This window comes from Acromyrmex echinatior, chromosome 6 (genome assembly GCF_024713525.1).
Source record: "Acromyrmex echinatior isolate Ae372 chromosome 6, ASM2471352v2, whole genome shotgun sequence".
NCBI classification, from domain to species: domain Eukaryota; kingdom Metazoa; phylum Arthropoda; class Insecta; order Hymenoptera; family Formicidae; genus Acromyrmex; species Acromyrmex echinatior.
In genome coordinates, this window is record NC_141857.1 from 2,274,519 (window position 1) to 2,293,039 (window position 18,521).

The window sequence follows — 18,521 nt, forward strand, 5'->3', positions numbered from 1 at the left end:
GATTTTAGAAAGTAGATATATTGTTACTTGTGTTACTTGTACATTCAGTATCTTTGCTTTCTTTTTCTTCAAATATATATGTACATATATTTATCCGAATATATATGTACGTATATTTATCTCGTTCTAAGTGCAAAAATTGGAAGATTTCAAGCAACGTAAGCAAATCTCGTGTTCTTTTTTATACACTTGCCGCGGCCGCGTTTCAGAACGTAATAATACAAATACACGCCGGCGCTCAAGCATAATTCTCCTACGCATATCTCGGCGCGTCGCTTTCGAAGTGTTGATGACGCGGCTACCCTTCCGTATGTACACAATGACACAGCGTGTGTTGTACTATTTGTTCGAATATGTCGAGCGCTGCGTGCTTGCCGAGTCGACGGTTACACGAATATTACGCAGGGAAATTGATATGCGCGGACTATATTATTGTCACGAATTGACTTTGTCGAGTGGGGGGCAGTGACGACACACATTCTCCGCTTCGTGCCGCAGACCCGTTCGCGTCGCGTAAAGTGAAGGTTATTTCCGCGATTGAGAATTATTTACTTCCTCGCGTCGTTCTTTTCTTGCTTGATATAATAAAACATTTATCGTATATACGATTTTACTTGTCGAGGCCGTACGAAGTATCGCGCGATCGTTGTGTCTATATTGATTAATGTGCGGATGTTCGAAAATTTTAATAGTGATATTTTCGCGAGTGCCAAAAAAAGAGTGACAATGCACGGCAAAACGAGAAAGGAGGAGGAGGCTAGGGAGGCACCGGGATCGTGATAACAGAGCAATCACAGGTGAGTTTTTTATTATTTTTCAATAAAGCCTATTCTACAAATAGCGCAGTTATAAGTGATTGTAAGAATTGATAAGTAATAATCGAATATGAGAATATTACTGCTGTTATAAATGGGCTTTATATGTTACTTACCGGGTTTGATTGTCTATCTTCACCGGTTACATAAGATACTTTTTGCGTACCTTAATATTTTACGTATTATTTATTGTAGTGTGTGTAATATATATATAAGATAGTTCAAATATTTTAATAGATATTTATATTGTAATGATATTTTTATATCTTTTAAATATTTGTGCATCAAATAATGTTATATCGGTATTTTAAATGAAAATGATTTTATTATTTAATAACACATTGTTAATGAATAAAATAGAATTTTATTAAAACGGGAGCATGGCGTATTTGTTTTATTGTACGAGCGTGTTATTGTGAATTTAAAAAATTATTTTCAATTAAAATAATGTTGTATAAGTTAATTTTTTCAGTATATATACATATATTTTCATACGTTTAAGACATGATTTGGATCATTTATGTAAAAATTAGATTCTTATTTAAACTTAATAAAAATTTATATTAAAAAACTTATAAATACATGAAAATACATTCATATGTTAAAATAAATAATAGATTTTAAAATTATAAACAGAATTCTATCCTCAAAAATTTGACACGAATTATAGATTATTTAAAGAGAGCTTCATAATATGTGCTTTGTAACATAAAAATATTTGAAGAATTTGGGTTAACATAAAACAGAAATAAAGTATAAAAAATATATAACATATAAAATTAATAAATAAAATTCTATCCTAAAAACTGATACAATTATGAATTGTTTAAACAGATTTTACATGCTGCCTTGCGAAAAATTTTCGAGGAATCAGAATATAATGATAATATGATTACGTAAAATATACATATTATGAAAATATATAATAAAATCAGATCGAATTTTGACGCGATTTATAGATGATCTATAATAAAATGGATCTTAATGAATTTATGATTTGAATTCTAATTTGAGAATTATACGATTGCTATATGCACATATTAAAACACTAAGATGTATCAATTACAATTGATACATTAAAAAAAAAAACTCGGCGAAGAAAAATTATAAACTCTGTTGAATATCTTGAAATAATTTTTTATTTATTATTGCATAGACACATTTTATAATAATGTTTTCTTTTTGTCTGTTTCAGGTAAGTGCTAGAGTTGTCACATCTTTTTCCGATTTTCGATAACGGTAAGTCACGGATAGTATCCGATACTTTTTCCGGCGCTATCGCTTTTATCGCAGATGGTTGCATGACGTTAATGGGGCAGAGATTGCAGAGTAATGGGGAGAGTGGGGGAAAGAGTCGCGGGGTATAATTAAACTTGTCGGTGACTATATGAGAGGAGGTCGAATGGGAGGGAAAAGAGTTCGACGTGCCAAAGAGTGAAGAGCAGGATCGAGAGAATCCGCCAGCGCGGATTTTTCCTAAAAATATATTCGAGAGAGGTGTGAGAGCAACACATTGGCGCTTATCTAGCACGTTACGCCAAAGTGAAAAGCGCTAAATCCTGATGAAGCTCGTGATAGGTAAATGTACATTAGATAGGTATAGATCTCTCTCCCGCCTCTTGAAATGCTCGAAAAATCGAAGTTGCTTGCCTCGAGCGGTCGCCGGATGCGTTTGTCGGAAGCACCCCGTGTTACGATTGCCCGTTGGAAAACAACTCTCGACGATTTCCGTTTAAAGAGTTTACACTGCAAATCCGTTGGCCATCAGCGCGACGTTTTTATTAGCTGGTACATGTCCGGAATAAAGTTTGCCGTCGGTCTCGTATACGCATTCGAATCAATTTTGGCCGGATTTTCTCGTATGCTCAGGATATAGAGTTATTTATACGGAAATCGTCCAGTCGATGTTTCTCGATTTTTATTACTAGGATTCGTGAGAGCGATCGGATAACCGCGCTGCAGTTCAACCAGATCATTTTATCTTGAACAACATTCGTTCGTTTTGCAACGGACCTCCCGGCGCGACTTCGATGTTCGAGTTAAATAAATGCAACCTTATTTCTCGATTGCGTTACTAGTCACGATAGTCAAACCGCGATAGCCGACCTTCTCGGATATGTTCGGAAATGTTTATCGAAATTCGCCTTGTTAAGCACGAAAAGACCAGAGCAGAAGAACCAGGGCTCCGGATGGCCGCGCGTTGTTGCGTTCTGCTCGCATTGCATCGCCGGATTCTCTCGGTCGTTAGCTCCGTGATTTTATTACACGCTTACGCTTAGGGTAATGTGCTCATCCCGTGACCTCGGCTTAGACTTTGCTATCTGCACACCGCAGTAAGCGCTTGGGCCAACCAGGTTCTAGAACGATGTGTAGGCGAATTGGTAGCAAAAATATACTTTTAAGCGATCCATACTTTCTAAATTCTTTGAATTGAAATCTCACTCTAAGAAAATTGAGTTTTGAAAAAAGAATAGCTCGATTTTTAAAAGTAAGAATTCACTTTTCAGGATGAGATTCATTCTAAAAGTTTTAGAGTATATATTTTCCTGTTACAAGATAATTCTATCTAAACGCTACAAATTGAAAAAAAATTTGGTCTCAAAGTTTTGTGTCTATCAAATTATTACAACATATATTTACAAAGAAACAAATTTCTGAATGTTGACTGATCTTATGAAATATCAGAAATAATAATTAACATTTAAAATGATCACTTTTGGCTTTGATATACTTTAAGGTATTTCAGTAATGATTGATATTCTTTAAGTAAATTCTCCCAAACAGCCAAGAGCAATCTTCAGTTCATCAACTGAAAATGTGTTGATGCAGAATCTTCTTAATATTTAATAAGCTGTAACTAACACTTCAGAGTTTGTTTTTTAAATATACGTTATTAAATATCTAATAAAATTGATATTATTTGTCATCATTTTTCAAAATGATATTTTGTCAAAACAAAATAATATCTTTGATGTTATTTTGATGTCATCAGGTGCTACCTGGATAATGATTTCATGAACACGAAACTTTGTGTCCAACTTTTATGCGCTCTATGTAAATCAGAAAAAATGATTTGCGATAATTTCGTCATTATTGTCACATATTATGCACCGTTTATAGCGAATGAAAATTTGCAAATAAAATTCACGTAGCTTTGAAGATACTACACTACCAGTTAGTACGCTATCCGAACCGATGGAGCATGTACCGGTTTTTTCCCCCCACGATTTAACTTTAAATATGTTTATCCGCATGTTTTATGCTCTTCTTGCAATAATGCAATTTTCCTCGTGTTCGTTTTTGCAAGTTTTGTGAGTGTGTCGTGTCGATTCGTATCAGCGCATCAATTTGGCTCACGTTGTATGAGAGTTTAAACGCGTCTGAATGCATCTACATGCGTGTAATAACGACGAATCCTAAAAGAAAGAAGAACACATTCAATAAATTCCGAAGATGCAACCGGTTCCCACTTTCCAAAGTCGATTCATTCTTTATCGGTTATGACCGAAACTCCATCGACCAAAATTTGGCTTCCAAAGTGGCAAAAAGGCAAATCTGAAGTTGTCTTATCTCGAACTACGGTTCCTTTTTTCGTGATCTTACGACTACAGTTTTCTTGGGAACGTCTTTTGTCACAGAATCAGCTGGTTTTATCTGCTTATCGCGATATACCGCGTTAAAAGGTTTCGGTGTGCATAATTTTCTAAAATAGAATCTTCGTGCTAAGCATAATTAAAATTAAATTTCTTGCTAAAGTGATAAGAACATTTTTTAAAAACATCGTTCGTATTCCATGAAACGCGTCATAGGAAATTTTACTCATGTGAAAGATTTTTCAGAGAACTCCCCAAAAGCTATACCGATTACGTAAAAAAACTCGCAGTTATAAATCATATCGAGGCAACGAAAACTCGATACTCCCCTCGTGCCTTCTACGCGCAATTTGATTCCGAGAGAAGTTTCGAATCTGAGAGAGAAGCTGCGGATCCCTGCGATTTCACGCTGGCATTCTAACTCACGCATCCTCCGTCAAGTTTCGACGGATTTTCTCCTATCGTCGTCTTTCGCATTCGACGAGGGAGAAGAGCATCATCTCGTAAGCCTCTCATCGGCAACGACTTGGTCGTCGACGACAAGGGGAAGAAAAAAAAAGGAATAAAGGGAGGAGGGGAGGGGGAGAGAACCTTAAGCGAGATCTCTCGTCGAGGTTGACAAACGACAGGACGAGTAACGGCGCGTCGCGTCTGGCACTGCGAGAGCACGCAGTCGACACATAGAAGCGGAAACGGAGAAAGGGGAAATTCTCCTCTCCCTCTCTCTCTCATTCTATGCCTGTCTTCTTGAAAAGACGACGGCGACGACGGCGATGGTCGGGGAGAAACGAAAAAGTGAAAAATTTTCTCGAGCGGAAAAAAATGATATTCAGCAGGCGGTCGGTGAATTTCGTCTCGCTTCGTTCGCTGCTTACTCTTACTCTCCATTTCGCCATTTCCTCTCGTTGTGACTTCCTCTCTTTATTCCCTTTCCTTTAAATCAGACACGATATTTGCGATCGTATCCACGAGAATCTTCTCGCACGAGTTATTTTTCCCGCGATTCTTGTTATTTTTTCTTCTCTTTAGCGAAAGATTGAGTTCGATTAACGTTTCGGCCCGCATCACACGGCGGTAGATGGAGAGAAAGATCGTCGAAATCGTGCTTCTACTCCGTCGTATTAATTTACGACACTTTCGACCACTTTTGCCACTCGGCCACTTAGAGCTTGCCGTCTCTTCGCAGCATACCTAAAACCTGACGTGGTTTCGCATTCGAGATCTGAGATTGTTGTTGTCGACCAAATTTCGTATGTTGTGCATAATATAGTTTTATAAATTATAATGATTAGGACGTATTAAAAAATATTTTCTTTTGTTATCATTAATATCGTGTTATATTTGAGAAAAATTTAATAGAAGGAAAAGATTTATATTTTCCAAGAAATATATAAAATTTTTAATGATTCTTTAACTGTGATAAGATTTTTTTTTAAATATGAATCGTAAAAACTTTGTGTTTTCTTGAATAGTTGACAATCTTTTCTCGCTAAATTAGGAGCTACATAATTAGCTAATTGCGAAGAATTCTAATTAAAGCTTGTAAACATTGTGCAAGTAATTAACACTCTGACAACTTTATCTTTTACTGAAAATAAATCTGAAAAATCAGTAAATACCATGAAATTACTAAGAAATAGCCACATTATTTCTGTCCAACATCGTCGATAAACTTGTTCGTAACTCTCCAATCTGCCATGCTTTGTCATTCGATGCCGTAATAAGTAATCGGGATACGCGGTAAACTAGGAATTAGTAAAGTAATTAGTAACGGTCAGTCGGGAGAGATGTACCTCTTCCGTTAAGGAGCAGAGAGACGCGACGCGGTGATAAAGATAGCAAAAATCGAAGGAAGCGAGAAAGAAGTTGAGGTCAGACGGTCGGCCAAGTCAGGCGAGTCGATTGTAGGTCCTCCGACTGCTCACGCACGTCCCACATAAGCTTTATAGTAATAACTATCTATCCGTACGTAAATTATTTCCAGACTGTGATTTAAAGTTGCCGATGCATAAAGCCTCGCCGCGTGACCGCTATCTCTCCTTTTCTCTCGCGCATTGAGAATACTTGAATGCTAGTAGCCTCGCATGAGCACACTAGAGATGCGTTGTGTGGGTATGTGGAAATATGACGATGTCGAGAACGAAAGAATTCCATAAGAGGAATACGAGAATATGAGGGTAGACTGTGGCGAAAAAGAAAAAAAGATGGAGCCGGTGCTTTACGCATATCCTCTGAGAAAGGCGGCTCTGAGGACGGGACCCAACAGCGGCTTCTGCAGCGGCCTGCCTTTTCGCGCTGTGGCTCGTCTGCATCCGCCCACTTCGCGTAGGATAGAGATTTACTAATGAGTATCGCCACTCGCGAAGAATAAGCCGTGGGTGATAATAAGTTTGGGACTTTAAGGACGTAGCATGATTAATTGAGAAGTTGTTGTCAAATTTAACGAATCTGTAATATTATTTACTTTGGATACTTTTAAGACGCTTGTATTTCTATTTTCTATATTATACAATCGAAATATAATTGTTCACTGCGTTATAAATTGTGCGTTTCGTTACGCACAACTGTGTGATTAATAGTGGCGTAGTAGAAACAAAATAATATTACAATTTCGTTTGGGACAACAAATTTAGATTGTTCTCTCTTGACTCTTTGATTTGTGATAATTTGTACTTTTTGCAAATAATTAAGAAAACATGATTATAGAACTTTCTCGATATTTTTGTAAAGAGAATTACAGTTATCGTTCTGTAAATTTTGCTAAGATTAAGAAGAAATGAATCGATACGAGGTATGAGTTAAAAGAAGATGGGACCCTCGCAAAGTTACGAGTAAAGATTCTTAGGAAGTCTGTATCGGGTTCCGCCATCAGAGAAAATGAAAGCCGGCGGGCACGTTGTTCCTGCCGCAGGAGCAAATCCAAATATCACGTCTCACTGCGAGTGGGAGGACAGAGGATATCCTTCCTCTACAAACGGCCGCTAAGTCACTGACGTTCCTTCCTGCCTCAGGGCGTTCTCGTTTCCACCCTCTCGAGCGTGAGACGCGGTGAGTGGACTTAAGCCCTCTAGGCACACCGGATCCTGGACTACGGTCAGCCCTTTCTGCTGCTCCTCCTTCCCGGCGTGCCTGAGATCTTTACAATGAGTCACTAGGCTAGCATGAATCATCCGCGGCACATCTTCAGACGTTATTAATTACCCGTTGTACCTGCATAGGACTTGTCAATTAGTAACATGTCTCGGAATGTCGAGAATATTGCTTTTCAAGAATTGTTCAATCGTACATAATCTTGTTAGTATTCGAATAGAATTGCATGCCATATTGTGTACTCACACAAAGCAATATGAAACGCACAAACTTATCACGGATACGAATTTGGACTGATGAGAATAAATCTAATTAAATAAGAGAAATCCTATATTTGATCAAAGCGGATCTGAGCTTAAATATTTGCATGTGTGAATTTATATAAGTATCTTATTCTGTAAACTGCGAGCTTTATTGCAGAAATCTGTTGACGAAACGAACCGTATCTACGATTTGTATATTGACAAATCCTCTTAACTATTGATTGGATGAAACGACTTAAGATATCGAGCATTGCGATAAGGAACTCTCCATGGAAACCTTTGTCACAGTTTGCTTAAGCTGAATTAATTTATCGACAAGCATTGTCGACAACTTACGATCATGAATGTCACCTGACCGATGATGGAGTCGGTCTCCGTGTCGCAATAGTGAACCACCACGGGAACCGACGATGATGCCTTCCTATTCGTCTGAATAACAGCTAACACATAACATAACACCTCGAGAACAGCCGACCATTGAAGAGCAGTACTATATTGTCCTACGTTACAATGGGTCACTGAGCGCATTCTGAATAACGCATGCCCAACCCATACAACTCTTTACGAGGCAGAACCTCTTTTTCTCTGTCGTGCCCGTTCGCGTCTGCCATATTAGCTTTTTTCTTTCGAGATTTGTCAGAGAACGTGGATGTTGATAAAAAAAAAATGATTCTCAAAATCGTTCGATTTCTAATTTATTTTTTCTATATAATATTCCTTAGCGTCTGTAATTATTCTTCATTCCTTTCTCTAAAAAACAATAAGAACTATAATTTAAAAAATTTGTTAGTAAAAACTAGCTCCGCTAACTTCTCTTTACAGTAAAGAAATTTTATGAATATTTTAGTCTAAATATGCTAGATTACAATATGTAGTATTATGCGATTTTATTTATGAATCGTTTTTTATTAATATGGAGAGTAAAAATTTCTATGATATATTATACTTTCATTAAAAATATTTATAAAGTAGAAAATATTTTAGAGAGAGCGATACACATTAATATACTCTGTAAGACACAATGATAATAAATCGCGATCGGGTAGGTTCTGGTCGAACGAACGAAACTACGAAAAGACGTGGGAACTGTCGGATTCTCTTACAGTGAACCGTGTTTACTTTGGCGTGTCTGAGACGAAATGTAGTTCTATCTACAGTCGTAGAGATTTGTTTTCCTAAACAATCCGAACTGATCTCGGAATGAATCTACAAGATGACAGACCACACACAATCGACGTCATGGGGCGTCGCGTCCGGCGGAGTTGTACGAGTTTTGTTGAGGGCTCGTCGGCCTCGAAGTTGCGGACGTCTCGGTTGGCCCAACGGGGAACGTGTTTCCTCCGAGCCGTACTTAAATTCGTAGCAGTAAAAATAAAGCTCGGGTTGGATCCAATGCGCGGCGCGATCACTAATCTTTCTTGATCCCGATTTTTCTCAGAAGAAGCGACCGACGATATCTTCCGCTGGCTAGTCGAAAAAGAGTGCGAATAAAGGTGGTCGCAACGGGGAGTCCGAAGTCCCAAACCGGAATTTGATACGGAAAGGATTTCTACCATTTCGATTGGTTGGATTCGTTTTCATTTGATGTTCTATCCAATGAAATTTGTTACGAAATAATTGTGAGAGCCGTAACAGATTGGGTATATGGAACTTCGATTTTATTATTCAATTTTATTCCTATGATTCTACATTTGCGGTAAATGTATTGTAAAGATATTCAGTTAGATCAAATAATTATTAATTTATAAAGATATGAGATCAGTTATATAAGATCATAGTATACAATGATCTTATAAATTAATGATTATAATTATAAGATAATAAGATTATAATTATAAGATGTGAAAATATAGAAAATAGTAAGGGGCACGTTCCTTTTAAACATTTTACCTGTGAAAAATACTTTGATTCGAATATGCATCAGACATTTCTCACGTTTTATATGTTCTGGGAGTTAGAAATTAAAAACCTATTTCAATGTAAAATTTTCTAACCAATCGATTGGTAATATTGAATTTTCGAAAAAAATTTTATTCAAAACTGGTATGGAAACAAAATCTATTTTCTCAAATATCTACCCGAATTGGAAATTTTGCTGCTGTGTATTCGTATCTAAGTGTCATTGGCGAGTTAAAAGGAAATATTGACATGTGAATTTGGAAATATCTGTAATTATATCCGCTGGATTATAAAAGTGTAATACGTCGACCGAGTAAAATATTGATTAAGTCGGAACCGAAATATTCAAATTGACCTAAATTCATTATATTTTTATTCATATTAAACGATCCAATATGTTCTTGAATACCAAACTCGCGTCTTTTCCGATTATTATAGTTGTTTTTATTTATTTTTTTTTTGTAAAAATGTGTCAATATTCACTTTAAACTAACTTTACTCCAATCACATTAATACACACTGAAATATTTCAAACATAACATAATTTTGCTATCTATGGTTTTTTAGTTTATAAAAAGATATAGAAAATATAGATATTTGAAATCGAGTCAACGTATGCAGCTTTTTGCATATGTTTAAAACTTTCATTACGACGGAAATAATCTCGCGATGCTGTGTCCGAAGAGAAATAATCTATTTTGAGTGATCGGCTTACCGCCAGGTAGATCATCTATAGCAGATTTCACCCGTCTACTTTATGCACGATATTGTCAAGAGTACTATCGCGTGCACGTTGCATCTTTCCTCGAAGATACATCTATACGCTTGCATAGTACAGCCATCTTTCGCCCTCCTATTAATTGTTCGATGCAACGTGGGCGGCAACCGTGCCGTACTAATTACTTCACGGAGATAGTACTGAAATAAATTCGTGCAGCGCGGAAGAAACTGTGGGATCTAACTATTATATGAACGCCACAACGGCCAGATCATAAGAGAAACGAGGAAAGCTCCAGCCGCAAGAGAGATCAAGAGGATCGACCTTTGGCCGCTAATCGTGCGAGACACTGACAAAGTTTCGTCAGCGTCAGAACCAGGTTTCTGATATTTCGTGGAGAGAGGCTCATCCTCGTTGGCGTCGTGACGCCCGTGACTGATCATACTCGTAAAAGTTGACTTCCTCTCCCTTGAGAGAGGTGTTGGGTCCGTTGCAGGAAATCCGACTCGTGCGCGAATGGCGTTCTTCAAAAGAATAGAAACGTGCCGTTGTCGGAAATTCCGATTTTCTCCTGTCAAGTAGAAACTTAGTTCTGCGAGAAATCGTGTCTTGCTTGAAAATAATAAGCTCGATTTATGTGCGAAGAATGTACGTAATAAATACTTGGAAGCTTCGAAATTTTAATTTATAATAGTTTCTTGATTATCTCTATTGACATTTTTTTTTAAATATTATTCTTTATTTATTTACTTTTACCCGATAACACAATTTCTGGAAATAACTTACAATGTATTTGAGACACTTGGTCAAGTAATCAACCACTTCATTCCACAGTGTCTAAATTCTCCGAAAAAGCTATTTGCCAACGAATACCGCACATTTCTGGCACACGCAACACAAATTTGGTGTCTCGTGCCAGACACGCATATGCGTGATTGTAACAGACGTCGAGACATACGGTCGAGGAGTAATAAACGTGAAATAGACCAAAATGAAATAAAACTCAACCAAATCCCATACAATGCATTGCATTATGAATCATGTTCCGCATCGCGACTTTGTGAAATAATACGATTCCGTCAAAACAAATTTCTTAATATATATATCTACGAGCGAGTGAAATTGCTTATATATTATGATTTCTGAAAAAGATTTTTTTGAGGGAACAAAACTGAATTGATTTTGGATTAAAAGATGGATCAGTAAAATTAGATAACCTCCTTTATCTCTTCTTTCATAATTTTTGAAAAATTTAATACATAACGAATTAAATCAAGAAAATTATTTTCTAAAAACATAGTGACAGACATAAACAGCTATTAAAAAATAGAATAGAAATAGAATAGACTAATATCGATTGTGCATGTATTCCGTCTATCCCCGCCTTCTGTTTATTTGAGCCTCGTTATTATGACTGAAATATTAGGTAGACGTTAATTAATTGTTATTTATTGGGATCCTTTGATTTAAATGTAAAGCGATTTCTCCGAGAAGTTCTTCAGCTCGTTATGCGCGCTCTTTACGATCGCTTCTCAACTTTATCACGCGCAAATGTAGCTTAGTGCAATTTTTTTCACAATACTCCCGTGTTAACGGCCGTGTCGAGTGGCTTTACGATCGTGAAAGACCGGATATTGTTTATAAATTCAAACGGCATCGTCGAATGGCACGGTAAAAACAATTCGATCGTCCCGATAGCGTCGCTAGACACAGACAAATGAACGATAAAGCCTACGAGCAATGAAGGCCGCGGGGAACTTGTTGCAACGAAGACGAGTCGGACGCGTGCGCTCGCGTGCGTAAATCTAAAGACTTAATGAACGGTAGGTTAACGTTTCGCAAACTCGCCATACATAGATAACGCGGGACAAATCGCCGCCTGCAGAACATGTCCGTAACGAGCCAACAGGATCGCTCGCGTCTTCCTCGCGGAAGTGATTACTGACGAGTCTCGCCACGGCCAACGGACTCGGATAAATGACTAATGGCACGTGATACGGGACAAATAATGTGCGACAACTACGAGAGGCGATCCAATTATTTGTATCCACCAGATAAGTGAACTAGATTTGTGAACTCGTATAACATTCCGATGTTTCATCCTCAGATAAAAGTTAACGCTTGTTGGTAGCTATTCTACCACTCGTTACGCTATTTCTATCTGAGCACGTCATGGTTATTCATGCTTTTTTCATGAGAAATTGTTTCCAGTACCCTGGAAAAATCTTTTGACTGAAAATAGACGAATGGCAATTTTCTGATTAAATTTATTAGATATATTTCTGATAAAATCTACTGTAAAAATTTATTTAATTTATTTAGAGAGAGCTTTTTTATTTTTAAAACCAAAAACAAATAACTTACGATATTTTCAATGTAATATGTAGACTCCAATAAAACAATGAAAGGTCAAATCAGAATTTTCGTTTACAATAAAATATCTTATTCATAAAACATTCACAGAATAAAGTATGAATAGTAAAGAGGAATCACGTGTAGTAATAACATACGAGTTGACACATTGTATATTTTTCTTAAAAATTCCATATACCTCGCACGTGCTCGTGACCTGGAGCACCTGTCGCGTATACGAGCGCACGATTTATGCATCATAGCCTGGAACAAAGCTGTCCGAAAGATGTAATGGGAGACGAGCCACGTAAGAGGAATATCACGATAAAGGGGGGCAACGTAAAAGTAGGGACGCGCGAGGAAGTAGGAAGGAGGAAAGTAACGCACACGGGCGGTGAAACATGTGTCCGATAATCACGGAGATTTTCGAGTAAACACCGTCCCACAGCTCGCGCGGATAGTGTCTAGTGTCGCGGTAAGATTGCATAATTACATAAATTAGCCGCCGGTCGGTGCACGGCGAACGACGATGAGGAGGAGTCCGAAGAGGCCTCGAGGAAGAGGTGCTGGTAGCGAAGGCTGGAATCGATGAGAACGGAAAAGAGCGCAAATGAGAGGATCGGTGAAGATGAAGGAAAGAGATGGATAGTGGTTGCTGTACAGCACGCGTGTCTAATTTCCCTGCGAACGGCTCGATCGGTGGGCCCGCGGGCGGGCCCTGTGATTTACGCAGCTGGCGCATGTGTGAACGCACTCGCACGCACGGCTTTGATGCTAAAGCTTTGATGCTATAAGCTGTTGAACGTCTTTAATAATATTCGGCGACGACGGTGGTGTGCCGCGAACGATCGCGAGGCGAGGCGATCTATCGTCGCGAGGTGATCGCGGGGATTCTCATTAACGATCCTCGTACAGGTGTAACTCTTGCTTCTCCCTCGTGTGCGATTTCTCGCCGCGCGACGAGATGAGATAAATAAATAGAAAGTGCTGGATGTTTCAGCATAACACGAGTGGGAGTGCTGATTTACCGTAATGGGCCCGCGTGACTAGTAATGCGCGGACAACGGTTGCCTTTAGGAGAGAATAAGTCTCTTTTATATATGTGTAACGCTCGAGTGAGCTTGGATGCACATTGATGCCAGAAACGATAGTTCATCATAAGAAAAATCGCGATTATAATAATAACGGAAATGAGTGCATTTATCCTTCAGAGTGTACTTTAAACTGTACTAATTTATATGATTCTTGTTATTTATATGAAATACAGGAGAAAATCATAACACGTTTTATTATATCCTATGTAATATTAAAAGCAATTATTTCCACGTTGAATTATTTTTCATATAAAACATACATAAAATCTTTCAGATATTTACAGAGACATCACTGTACATATTTATGTAAGCTTACGTACGTTTTATCTGTGTCAACGTGCTATGACATATGTCATTGGTCATTCGATTTCGCCGCTCAAAAACACACCGGTTCTTGTACTTGATTTCGTTTTGTAGTTGCATACTAATTAACCGGCCGCTAATTTACCCCCGCTAATAAATCATACAGGCATATGAGTTACCCGCGTCGATAAATTCCCTCTTACGACACACCGGACATTCGAGTCGAGTTCGGCTCGCGTGGAAGTTGTGTGGTTTTTGTCATTAGTTTTAACTAAAATTTATCGACCCTAATAATCACTGCCGTGCAAATCATTATTTTCAATCCACGCCAACTGGGAATTTCCGCTTTAATCGAAATTTATTCCCCCTTGTATTTACGTCCGGAGTCGTTAATTTAGCGTAGACGCATCTGGCGATGCACTAGATGCAAGACAAATAAACATTGCCGATACGTAGAATCTACAAAAATCATCTACTTTGATGTTTTCGAAGAAAATCGTTACGTCGAAACATAGAAAAATTAAAAAATGCAAAGATTTAAATGTATAAATCGTAACATACAAAAATATTCATTTATTTAAAACAAGAATATTTATATCTAAGAATTTTCTCGAATAGAACAAGTCAGTACGTATTCGAGCACTGCGTTCTTTAATGAAATGCTTCTTACTTGCGCCCTTACTTCATGCATCGCGTAACTTCCGAACAGTAAAAGCGCGATTCACTGCATTATGTAAATTAGTAGTTACGTATCCTTGGACTAATCGGAGTTAAAGATCCGGGGATGGGGCGCCGAAAGCCGCTCAAGCCAAAGAACACCCGTTAATCAAAATCGCTTTTATCGCATTTGTTTAATAACACATCTTGTATGCTTGCTGGACGGGTATCGTTTTCGAATGGCCGGTAGCTGGTGTGCATCCCCTCAATTTGCTTCATTCGATCTCTCTCAAATCAACAAACGGCAAAGTACTTTGTGCCGAGTCTAACCGTACGCTGCCTCGAGCAATAGTATAATTTATGAGGGTCTGGCATACTACATCGTGTCATATAATTAGAACGTATGTGCATCCTCGCATTCGCAGTGCAACGCACCGAAATGCGGAGCATAGATTTTTGGCGGCGCTTTAAATGCGTTTGGTTAATTGAATTTTGCTCAAATCAATCGGACGATAGCTCACAGGTGGACGATGAAAGAGATTGCACGGGGAGTTAATCGACAAGTACAGAGAATTGTACAGAGTTGGCCACCACGATGACCACATTCGATGCTCATTAGCCTAATCGCCTTCATTACACGAAATTAATATGCAAATACGCGGATGCGCCATGTTATTTATAACGCACCATGGAATAGGTATAACGGCCCAATGCCGCTGGCGTTGCCTAGCGCACGACATGTCACCCAATTAATTATCCACCACGCAATTCCTGGCTTATACTCGACGAAGTTAACGGAGTCTTAACGAGGGTTTCTCCTCTCCTCTCTTCCCTCTCTCGCTCCTGCTGCCTCAGCCGCCGGTGCATCGTGAGGCTCGTAGAGGTCAGGAGGCTGGGCTCGGATTAGAGAAACTAGACACGAAGATTTCGGTCACGCTCAGGACGCCCACGAAAAAATAGTAACGTCTTCAAAGTCCAACCGAGTACTTGATATTATGATTTTTTGCTGCTCCGTGCAATCTCCAAGGCGAATATTAACGCAGTGTTGGGCAACAAGGCTAATTACAATGTTCACGTAATGATCATCTGGAAAGAGGTTACATAACTATTAATTAAAGTAATACATTGCATGTCAAACGGTGTTTTCTCACCATAAATATGCATTAGTCCTAGATTATTCAAACTTCTCATCAAAGAAAGAGAAGAAATCCAATTGCTTGTTTTAGTAAACGGATGAAAGTTGAGTAAGCAAGAAGAATTAAAAGGTAAAGACAATATTTAGAAAATACAAATTTATTTAATTATAAAGTATATTAACAATATCTTAAAAAGAGATATACCTTTATATGTTAACATATAAATAGATGAGATGATTTAAGTTTCTTGTTTCCAATATTAAAAAATATTGTTTTATGTATCAGCATATACTATATAAAAATAAAATTAATCTAAAAATTTTCGAACGGAAAATCGGACTTCACTCCAATTTAGTGTGCCCTAAGTGAAGCCAGAGAATTCTAATTTCCGTAGACATTAGACGGTGTAATGAGCTTCCGCTCTAACGAGGCCATAAGGCGAACATACGCGAGAAGTCAGACTTGTTATTGGAAACTATACATCTGGAATGTGAATCATCAACACGAACGAGAGGAACAAGGCGATTTGTATCCTAAAATTGGGAACAGAATTTTGAAAGCTTAAAAGTAAGCTTTTCACAGCTCAAAGACGCATACAGATTTTACATTTGCTAATATTAATAATTTATAAAATAACGGTTTTCTGAATAAACAATAATAGTGAGCAAGGAACATATACAACAATTTTTAAAACACATTTATTTATTTATTATAACAACAGACATCTGACCCTTAATTCTCTATCAGATCAGCCTTAGTACGTATTTAAAATTTAATTTAAAAAGATTACATTTATAAAGCGTCGATTTTAACAGATATATCGCAATATCTTTTACACTCGATTATCACATTGATTAATAGAGTACATCAAATTCGCCTTTATATTCTGTCAGTGTTGCAATTGGCTCTGTTGACCTAATCTGTACTAACAGAGACAATTGCAACACTGACAGAATACAAAGGCGAATTTGATGTACTCTATGAATCAATGTAACAATCTATTTGCGTAAGAGATATATTGCTATATATATATCTGTTTTAAACTGATACTTTATTAAATGTAATCTTTTTAAGTTTAATTTTAAATACTATGAATGTGATCCGATAAAGAAAGATCGAAACGTCTATTGTTATATGTGTGTTTTATAAAGATTGTTTTCTTAATAACACTTTGCATTGGCTTACATTTTACAATAATAAGCTTCTTGCTTATTATTTAATTAATAATTTTTATCTTTTAAAACGCATTTGCTTTGGGCATCCAATGGATGCATCAATGATCGCCCATTGAACTCTCTTGACATCCATTTGGTGCCCATTTTGCGCCCATTGACACTCATTGGTGCCCATTTGAGTCAAATGGACGCCAAATGGACGTCAATGGGCGCCAAATAGGCATCAGTGGGCGCCAAATAGGCATTAGTGGGCGCCAAATAGGTATTAATGGGTGCCAAATAGGCATCAATGAGAATCAATGGGCGCAAATGAGCGTCAATGGGAGCCAAATGGGTGTCAATGGGCGCCGAATGGGCGCCAAATTGTTAATAATTCAATTAATATACAAATTTCCACATGATACAAATTTCCACAAATTATTTTGCGAAATATATTTACATACTGCTTCAAAACTTAATTATTTAATATTTTATCCGCAACTTATCTTATACATTTTATACGAGCGTATTATTTCACCAGTTATTATTTTATCCATCGAATGCACACGTCTATACAATGATATTCGAAAATACGTCTACATAAATTTAATTAAAATCAAATTGGAAATTTCCGTCATATTGTTGAATGTATTGAAATTCCGTCATTCTGTAATTGATAGTCCACTTGATTGGAAACACTAATTAACTATTAACTTCGAACATGTAATATAAATTAAACAACATACTTTCATTTTAAACAAATTTAATTTATTTTTTGTTAATCGCGAATGTGCTGATATATATTTTTATTTATTCTATTTATGCTGACATGATACTTATTTTTAAACAAAATAATTATTATAGATGCCTAAACATAATTTAACGTTTAAAAAGGACAATTAAATTATTTTGCGAATTTTAAAAAGTTACTAGTTTTTCATATAAGTTTCATATTATAAAATATGCATATATACATCTCATTGCTTACTTTTGTATTGGGCTGTCAAGTTTCTATAACAGCTACAACTGTCTAGATTGATTTAAGTTTCTAACTGTGTATCTCTCCGATAAATTAATACTTTCACGTGTCTGCAAACAAGGACCCCGGCCGCGAGCGTGATAAATCGGAAAAGTCTTGGAGGGTACTAGTCTTTTATCTAAATGCCTTATTAAGCGTTGCCCACGCGTCTGCATTTCGACTTCTAATTTATGAAGGATACTCGGTGTTAATGCGCTTCTATGTATGCCGCTTCCCGAACGGACGTTTCTAACGAATAGATTTTATCCTCCAGTCGAGGACGTGCCGAGAGGGTTTACGTGAGGGGAGTGAGAGGAGCAAACTCGAGGAGTGTGGAATAAATTATGAAAATACCGAATGTCAAGAGTGATCAAAGGCGGCCGCGCCTTATTGTACGACTCGACCCGACTGTTTAGCGCTCGTAAACGT

At 37.4% G+C, this 18,521-nt stretch overlaps 1 long non-coding RNA gene across 1 annotated transcript in view; it reads left to right on the forward strand.

Moving 5' to 3' along the window:
• LOC147909263 (uncharacterized) overlaps positions 1 to 18,521 on the forward strand; it is a 148,438-nt gene that overhangs the window by 1,255 nt on the left and 128,662 nt on the right. Inside the window, exon 2 of the long non-coding RNA XR_015545489.1 lies at positions 132 to 797. This is a non-coding gene — a long non-coding RNA (uncharacterized LOC147909263). The remainder of the gene's footprint in view (positions 1 to 131; positions 798 to 18,521) is intronic.